This window comes from Neophocaena asiaeorientalis, unplaced genomic scaffold, assembly GCF_003031525.2.
Source record: "Neophocaena asiaeorientalis asiaeorientalis breed wild unplaced genomic scaffold, Neophocaena_asiaeorientalis_V1.1 scaffold1133, whole genome shotgun sequence".
In the NCBI taxonomy this organism is placed as follows: domain Eukaryota; kingdom Metazoa; phylum Chordata; class Mammalia; order Artiodactyla; family Phocoenidae; genus Neophocaena; species Neophocaena asiaeorientalis.
The window spans coordinates 190,022-199,906 of NW_020175058.1; the positions used below are offsets into that span (position 1 = coordinate 190,022).

The following is a 9,885-nucleotide window of genomic DNA, read 5'->3' on the forward strand; positions in this document are numbered from 1 at the left end:
GTTTTGGTCAGTATTGGAACCCATTTTCCTATTTATTTAAAAAATATTTTCCTGTCTGTCTTTTCTCTTCTTCTAATACTTTAGTTACATATATTTTAGACCAGTAGGTATTGTGTCATTGACACTAAGCCTTTTATTTTGTTTTATTTCATTTTATTTTGCTTTGTTTTTTCTGTTGCTGTATACCCCACAGCTATTTTCCATTATTAATATCTTTATATGGTACATTTGTTATAATTAGTGAACCAATATTGACACCTTATTGTTAACTGAAGTTCATATCAGTACTTTAATATTTAGATATCCGTAACTTTTCCCTAATGTTCTTTTTCTTTTCCAGAATCCCATACCTATCAGCACTTAGTCTCAATTATACCCTCATCCGCATTCCTAACAACCAATAAATCTTCTTTCTGTCTCTATGGAGTTGCCTATGGAGTTGCACTTTTTATATATAAATTGAGTCATATACTACGTGGCCTTTTTTTGTCTGGTTTCTTTCACTTAGCATTATATTTTCAAGGGTCATCCTTCTTATAGCATGTAAGAATACTTCATTCCTTTTTATGACTGGATAAATATTACATTGTAGAGTTACCATATTTTGTTTATCCATCCCTCAGTTCATGGACATTTGGATCGTTTCTGCTTTTTTTTTTTTTTTTTTTTTGTGGTACGCGGGCCTCTCACTGCCGTGGCCTCTCCCGTTGCGGAGCACAGGCTCCGGACGCGCAGGCTCAGCAGCCATGGCTCACAGGTCCAGCTGCTCCACAGCATGTGGGATCCTCCTGGACCGGGGCACGAACCCGCGTCCCCTGCATTGGCAGGTGGACTCTCAACCACTGCGCCACCAGGGAAGCCCGGTTTCTGCTTTTTGACTGCTGTAAATAATGCTGCTATGAACACATATATTACATGTTTTTGTGTGAATTTTTTTATAACTAGGAGTGGAATTACTAGGAACTTGCCAAACTTTTCCACAGCAGCTGCACCATTTTACATTCCCACCAGCAATGTATGAGGGTTCCAGTTTCGCTAATACTTACCAGCACTTGATATTTTGTATTTAAAAAATTTTAGGCATCCTAATGGGTGTGAGTGGTATCTTATTGTGGTTTTGATTTGCATTTCCCAAATAACTAATGATATTGAGCATTTTTCATGAACTTGTTGGCCACTGGCATATCTTCTTTGGTGAAATGTCTATGCAGTAGATTACTTTCCCATTTTTAATTGGATTCTTTTGTTTGTTTTTGAGATATAAGTGTTCTATATATATTCTGGGTTGTATACCTTTATCGGGTATATAATATGGAAATAGTTTTTCTCATACTGAAGGTTGTCTTTTTACTCTTGATAACGTCCTTCCTTTGATGCAGAAATGTTTTAAATTTCAGTCAACTCCAATTTATCTTTTGTTGTTTGATTGTTTGAATTATGATTTTCACCTATTTCCTTCTAATAGTTTCATATTTTTAGCTCTCACACTTAGGCCTTTGTCTGTTCTGAGTTAATTTTTGTATATATTCTGAAGGAAATGTCTAACTGCATTCTTTTGCATGTCAATAACCAGTTGTCCCAGGACGATTTGCTGAAGAGACTGTTGTTTTTCTATTGAATGATTTGGTACCCCTACCCCCATTGAACATTAATTGAGCATAGATGTATGGGTTTATTTCTGGACTCTAAATTATATTTTATTGGTCTATATGTCTATCCTTCTGTTAGTACCACACTGTTTTGTTTTGTTTTTGTGGCCGCATCATGTGGCATGTGGGATCTTAGTTCCCAACCAGGGATCAAACCCATGCCTCCTGAATTGGAAGCACAGGGTCTTATCCACTGGACCAACAGGGAAGTCCCAGTACCACACTGTTTTGATTACTATAGCTTTGTAATGAGTTTTGACATCAGAATACGTGAATCTTGCAACTTTGTTCTTCTTTTTCATTATTGTTTCTGCTGTTTGGGTTCCCTTGCAATTCCTTGTAAATTTGAGGATCACCTCTTCCATTTCTGCAGAAAAAAGCTGTTTGGATTTTGATAAGGATTACATTAAATCTGTAGATTGCCTTGGGTAATATTGTCATCTGAACCATATTAAGTCTTCCAGTCCAGGAACATGAGATGTCATTTCATTTATTTAGGTCTTTAATTCTTTCTGTGATGTTTTGTAGTTTCAGTGATTTTTGTGGATTAATCTTGTATAGTGCCACTTGATGAATTGCTTTGGATTTAATCCCTTTTTGTGTGAATTTATTGGGATTTTCTATTTGTAGCTTCACCTCAAATGCCATCCATCACCTTAGGCAACATCAGTCTGTAAATATTTTTGACAGATGCCCCCCAGGAAGCAACTTTAGCACTGGGCCAGTTTTGAATTAGCTGAAAGAAATACAAGGCCTTTGAGCTGTGCTATCAGACAGGTCAGATAAATATAAGTGTTTGTGAGTGGGGTTTGTTGTGATTCTTCTAATATTGGAAATGTGGGCTATTATTTTGACATTTTATTCCTAAGCTGGAGAGTGAGGACCATGATGGGGGCAAGTTAGAATGTCCCACAGTTTCACTGTTCTTACCAAAAATCAGCCATGTTCCTTGAATTTGCATTCTGACTTGGATGCAAGGCTTTAATTGAATTCCAGATTTCATAACGTTGATTGTGACAGTTTTTGCCCATATTTTTGTTGCTTTTATGGAGTTGCATAATTTTGAGTTCCTTACTCCACCATTTTTGACACCACTGTGATCTATTTTGAGTTAACTTTTTGCTAAACTTGTAAGTCTGTGTCTGTGGTCATTTTTTTGGATATGGATTTCTAGTTGTTCACTCCCATTTGTTGACAAGACTATCCTTTCTCCATTGAATTCTGATAAGAATGACCTGGGTTCCTAGAGATGACTCTCTAAAGGCACAGAGAAAGAATGTAAGTTCTAGGACTTCCCTGGTGGTGCAGTGGTTAAGACTCTGCACTCCCAATGCAGGGGACCCGGGTTCAATCCCTGGTCAGGGAACTAGATCCCACATGCATGCTGCAACTAAGGAGCCCACAAGCCACAACTAAGGAGCCCAACAGATTTTTAACAATATCTATAACACTTTTGAGATGAATAGGGAAGTTTTGGGGATTGGTAAAAAGGTTAGGTGGGCTTTGAATTGCTTCTACAGCTGCATTTTTGTTCTTGCTAAGACTAAATTTGTAAGACAAGGACAGTTGTTCTTAATTCCTTAGAGAGTTGGGTTGCAACCTGAATGACATCAAGAAGCTAACCCACTCATCAGACAGTATTATCTTTAGCTTGCTCCCTTATGTTATAGAGGAGATCCTCAACCAAGATGGAAATCAAAAGATTCCATTGGTCTTGATTTAGAGCTGTTTCCCTTTGGAATGCTTTTCTTCCTCTGGGTACACAGTTTCATTTTAGCTTAGGGGAGAAGGCCTTTAAAAAGTTCCTATGGGGCTCTGAATATCAGCTTCCAGTTTGGTCAACTTTTGATCATAGTGCCCCTTAAAAAAATTTTTTTTTCCGATATCTTATCAGGTTTCAGCTGAGACAAACAGTAAATATACCTGTCAGTATTGAATAACCTCTTGGACACAAGAGGCCTCCCAAAAAGCGGGTGCAAAAGATACTGCCCTCCCAAGATGCAGAACCAGTTCCAAAGATAGCCAAAAGAAAGTAAGACAGTCCCTCTGGGAGCTAGCAATGGTTGATAGGATCCTAGCCGCAAATGGGGTGCAACCCACCTTTTCTGTCAGGCCACATTTTTTGGCCTCCAACCTGACTGTTGAGCTGCCTGCATATGTAAGAACCAACAATTTCCATGTCCCAGGCATGCAGAAAACCAAGCCAGTTCTCAGAACACAATATAAGACAAACAAGAAGGCAGTAGTTGTCCTTGGAAGAGAAAGGATGACAACCAATGGGTATCTCAAAACCAAATTCACAAGAATCTGAATTTGGAAAGAAAGGGACAATATGAAATTTTATCTTTCTCTCTCAACCAGGCACTACATAGATCTAGGACAGTTGACTCTGGTAAGAATTCTCACCCTTTGCTGGCTCTGCCAGTTTTCCTAGGATCCCATCTACAGGCTGTGGAGCAAGTTGGGTAGAGAGAGAGTTGCCCCAGAACCTACCATACTTTGGCAGTTTTCCACTAATTTTTAGTTTTGTTGCAGGAGAGAGAAATGTCATGTCCTGGGACGTGTGAGTGAATCCCTGGGATGGACCACCAAGTGAGGGTCCTTGGCTTCAAGCAGGAAAGAATTCAAGAGTGAGCCAAAGTAAAGTTAAAGCAAGTTTATTTAGAGAGATACATATTCCATAGGCAGAATGCAGACGGGCTGAGAATGGCCCCGGGGTATAGGGTTGTTAGTTTTTATGAGCTGGGTAATTTAATATGCTAATGAGTGGGAGAAATGTTTTAACTATTTTGGGGAAAGGATGGAAATTTCCAGGAATTGGGCCACTGCCCACTTTTTGACCTTTTATGGTCAGCCTTGGAACTGTCATGGTGCCTGTCGTGGCACTGGTTGGTGTGTCATTTAGCATGCTTATGTATTACAGTGAGCGTACAATGAGGCATAAGGTCTCCTGGAAGTCAGATCTTCTGCCATCTTGGGCCTAGTTGGTTCTAATAAGTTTCTGTCATATTCTGTTTTTCTTAAAGGCCATGTCCCCCTTCTCATTCTTTTAGTGGTTGTGCCCTGTCCCCCTTCGTTCCTTTCTCAGTTTCTCTTAGCTGTTTAAGGGAATAATTGCTAGAAGTTTGCTGGAGGATTCCCCGGAGTCCTGTCAGCCCTGGGAGTGCCCCATATGGTGTCTTCTTTGGGGGTGAAAATGGGGGCATTCAAGTTTTTATGGAAGGATTTGACAAAGGACAATCTTTTTTCACTACCCCAGTTTACTACAAATGAGACACTAGTTTCTGGGCCAGTGTTTTGGTGATGGACCCCTAGGAGGGTGCAACAGGGGAGGCTCAGGTGTTCTAGGTTTCTGGCCTTGGAGCTGTTGCAGCTATAAGGCGACTAACTTGGTAGTCTTTTGTTTATAGCCTTACAATGTCTTCAGAATGGAAAGGCAATTAAGATAGTAGACTGAGCACTCAGGTAAATGAGGGTAGAAAGGGAGTGGTCGGAGACACATCAGTCATTTAGTCTTTTGTTTTAGGTACATTTGTGTCTTTAATTTTTCATTAGCCTTTGTAATGAGTCTTTCAGTGATGCTGTTTTGGAATCCTGAAGTCTTTTGGAGGCTTCTGCATATAAAATAAGTATCCCATTCTGTTTGTTTGATTTGGGAGCCCTTGCTTTCAAGTGTACTTCTCAAATGAATGATCATATCTAATTGGAACATTCCCCATTATGGCCATCGTAATTCTAGGTTATCTTAGTAAAATTTTGCCATTTTTGGGACCACAGCTTTTAGGAGCACAGTTCTTGAGGTGTGCTGGAAGGTGGCACACTCAATTCTTTGAAACTTGAAGATCCCATTTCTTTAACTAATCTTGGATCTCTCAGAACCATATTAATACCTACGAGGGATGTGCCATTGGGTTGGGGATTTTGCGGTGCTTTACAGTATACCTCATTGCAAGGAAATTTTCTCGAGGCTGACAGCTGACCTAGTGACAATCTACCCCATTCCATGACTAGTTTATTTTAGCACAGGAGTCTTAAGAGTTAGGTGGAGAACACACCATTTAAGCGTTCAACCCATGCTCACCAATTTTGCAGGTTTGGTTTCTCAGTGAGATTCCCATTAATAACAGATCTGTTATTCCTTTATGTCATGTGTACATTAGCAGAAATCAACAGTAATTGAAGAAACAGAACTGTGGACACCAGCAGTAATCAAAGAAATGGTCCTTTGGAGTAGCCAAGAGAAGGCCTTAGGAGTACACCAACAAAACCAGCAGTTCTTGAAGTGGAACTATGGACTGATCCAGTAGAACCCAACAAAGCAGAATTGTGGACTAACCATATTGAGGGTTAAATGTAAAATTGGGAAAAAATAAAAGAATTCATAAAAAAGAGAAAAAGGAAGAGAATGGATAGGAGAGGTAAAACTAATAGAAGGTACAGAGTAGATGGAATTTTAAATATATCAATATTAATTACAGTAATTGTAAATTGACTAAATAGAGTACAGAATTTGACAGACCCCATTTAAAAATAGTATCTACATTTTATTTACAGTAGATATAAAACATAGTGATATAGAATGAGTGAAAACAAAAGTATCGAAAACGTTCCACAAACACACCAATAGAAAATTAAAGTAAAATTATCTGTATTCACAGGTGACATGATCTAATATATAGAAAATCTTAATTCACTAAAAAACAATTAGAACTAATAAACCAGTTCAGCAAGTTTGCAGGATACATCAGTATTCGAAAACTCAATTGTATTTTTACACATTTGCAAATAACAACTCAGAAATGAAATTTAAAAAGTCATTCTATTTACATAGCATCAAAAAGAATAAAATACTTAGGAGTAAATTTGACAAAAGAACTGCACAACTTATAATCTGAAAAATGTAAAACACTGTTGAAAGAAACTTTGAAATGACCTTTAAGTACCTGGGAAAAACATCTTACATTCATAGATCAGATGGATACAATAAAGATTACAGCTGAGATAAATAAAATAGAAAAACAAGACAAAATGTAAAAAATTTCTTTGAAAAGATCAACAAAATTGGCAGATCTTTATTTAGCTAGATTGACTTTTAAAAAAGAATTTAATTACTAATATCAGAAATGAAAGTGGGGATATTACTATGATTTTACAGAAATGAAAGGATTATACAAGAATAGTATGAGCAGTTGCATGACAACAATCTAGATGACCTAGATCAAATGGACAAACTGAAGAATTTGTCCATTTCTTCGTGGTTGTCCATTTTATTGGCATATAGTTGTTTGTAGTAGTCTCTTATAATCCTTTGTATTTCTGTAGTGTCAGTTGTGATTTCTCCTTTTTCATTTCTGATTTTGTTGATTTGTGTCCTCTCCCTTTTTTTCTTGATGAGTCTGGCTAAGGGTTTATCGATTTTATTTATCTTCTCAAAGAACCAGCTTTTAGTTTTATTGAACTTTGCTATTGTTTTCTTCATTTCTCTTTCATTTATTTCTGCTCTGATCTTCATGATTTCTTTCCTTCTACTGACTTTGGGTTTTCTTTGTTCTTCTTTCTCTAGTTGCTTTAGGTGTAAGGTTAGATTGTTTATTTGAGATTTTTGTTTCTTGAGGTGAGATTGAGTTGCTATAGACTTCCCTCTTAGAACTGCTTTTGCTGCATCCCATAGGTTTTGGGTTATCGTGTTTTTGTTATTTGTTTTTATGTATTTTTTTATTTCTTCTTTGATTTCTTCAGTGATCTCTTGGTTATTTAGTAGCACACTGTTTAGCCTCCATGTATTTGTGTGTTTTACAGTTTTTTTCCTGTAATTGATTTCCAATCTCATAGCATTGTGGTCAGAAAAGATGCTTGATACGATTTCAATTTTCTTAAATTTTCCAAGGTTTGATTTGTGACCCAAGATGTGATCTATCCTGGAGAATGTTCAGTGTGCACTTGAGAAGAAAGTGTATTCTGCCACTTTCGGGTGGAATGTTTTATAAATATCAATTAAATCTATGTGGTTTATTGTGTTATTTAATGCTTGTGTTTCCTTATTTATTTTCTGTTTGGATGATCTGTCCATTGGGTAAGTGAGGTGTTAAAGTCCCCTACTATTATTGTGTTACTGTTGATTTCCCCTTTCCTGGTTGTTAGCATTTGTCTTATTTATTAAGGTGCTCCTGTGTTGGGTGCATAAACACTTATAATTGTTATATCTTCTTCTTGGATTGATCCCTTGATCATTATGTAGTGTCCTTCCTTATCTCTTGTAACAGTCTTTATTTTAAAGTCTATTTTGTCTAATATGAGTATTGCTACTCCAGCTTTCTTTTGATTTCCATTTGCATGATTCAGTTACTCTGTTATTGATTCCTTCTGTTGTATTTTTCATTTCAGTTATTGTGTTGTTCATCTCTGTTTGTTGTTTTTTAGTTCTTCTAGATCTTTGTTAAACATTTTTTGTATTTTCTCAATCTGTGCCTCCATTCTAGGAATTTCCAAGATTCTGGATCATCTTTAGTATCATTACTCTGAATTCTTTTTCAGGTCGATTGCCCACTTCCTCTTCATTTATTTGGTGTTGCACGTTTTTACCTTGCTTCTTCATCTGTGACATATTTTTTTGCCATGTCTCTTTTTTTATTTTTTTGGTGTGTGGGATTGTGTTCCTGTCTTACTGGTTCTTTGACCTGAGGCTTCCAACAGAGTTTGTAGGCTGTTGGGTAGAGCTGGGTCTTGGTGCTGAGATGAGGACCTCCAGGAGACGTCACTCCAGCGAATATCCCCTGGAGTCTGAGGTTCTCTATTTGTCCAGTGGTTTGGACTTGGAGCTCCCACTGCAGGAGCTTGGCCCGACCACAAGCTTGTGAACCAAGATCCTGCAAGCCACATGGGGCGGCAAAAAAAAAAAAAAAGAACAGTAACAAAGAGTAAAATATAAAATTAGACTGGAAAACTAACAGATATATTAGAATATAAAAATAGAAATATAGATGAAACAACAACCAGAAAATAAAACCACAATAGTAAAAAAGAGGAGAACAACAACAAAAAGGTGGAAAGGGCCTTGGCTGTGGAGGGCCTGGCCTAATCAGAGGTGGTGTTTGGGTGGTGGGCAGGGTTTATGCTTAGGAGACACAGGGCTAGAAAAGGCCCTGGGGTGTGTGGGGGGGTGGGGTTTAAGCTCAGCGGAACAGAAGGGGCCCAGGCGTGCCCCTGCTCTCAGAGGGTGGGGGACCCTGCCTCGGAGTCCAGCAGGCTTCCTGGGCCCAAGTGTGCGGGGCAGACATCCTCCGCTCCTTCTCCCACTCCAGTCCTGGAAGGCCCCACCCACCTGTGTCTCCTGTTCTCGTCCTGGCTTCCTTCTTATGCCCCCAAGGCAGAGTCAAGATGGCGGTATGGGAAGACTCAGAGTTAGTATCTCCCCACAACACCAGTGCCTGCCAGATGCTGGTGAGGGACCTCAACACCCAAGGAGATATGAGGAACCCCAAGTGAACTAGTAGGATGTGCGGGGACTGGGGGATGTGGAGAAGTGGAGGCCTGACAGGACTGGCACCCCTGAGGGGTGGCTGAGAAGGGGGAGGGGTTCCCACACCTGGAGGGACCCTCTGGGGCTCAGATCAGTGGGGAGCACACTGAGCATTTCCCCTGCCCAGCCGGCCAGGGAAGTCTGCCCTGCTCTCAGGCCAGGTCCTGTGCCCCCAGAGGCCCCCTTCGGTCCGTGTTGATCCTGGGGGCATAGGAAGGAGGCCGGGGGAGAACAGGAGAGGCAGGCAGGAGGGGCCCTCCAGGACCGGAGGAGGAGAGGAGCAGCAAAAGGCATTTTCTCTGCCCACTCAGGCCCAGGAAGCCTGCTGGGCTCCCAGGCTGGGTCCCCTGCCCTCCAAGGCCCCCACCACAGGCTGCATTGGTCCAAGATGGCAGAATTTAGATTGGAGCAGCATTTAACAATTCTATGAAGCATGGGCAATAAAATAATTTTACTAGTAATGTAGCTGGTGGAGTTGGGTATTCTATTTTGCTTTTGTTATTGGGTTGCATTAGTTAAGTAGGACATAAAGATGTAGTTTATTATGAGATAGTGAGAAAATTAAAAAATGATACAGGGGGACTTCCCTGGTGGTCCAGTAGGTAAGACTCTGCACTCCCAATGCAGGGGGCCTGGGTTCGATCCCTGGTCGGGGAATTAGATCCCGCATGCCACAACTAAGAGTCCGCATGTTGCGACTAAGAAGTCTGTGTGCCA

At 39.7% G+C, this 9,885-nt stretch overlaps 1 protein-coding gene across 1 annotated transcript in view; it reads left to right on the top strand.

Moving 5' to 3' along the window:
* The window catches only part of LOC112412358 (zinc finger protein 33B-like), a 77,411-nt gene that overhangs the window by 38,024 nt on the left and 29,502 nt on the right, over positions 1 to 9,885 (top strand). The window lies entirely within an intron of this gene.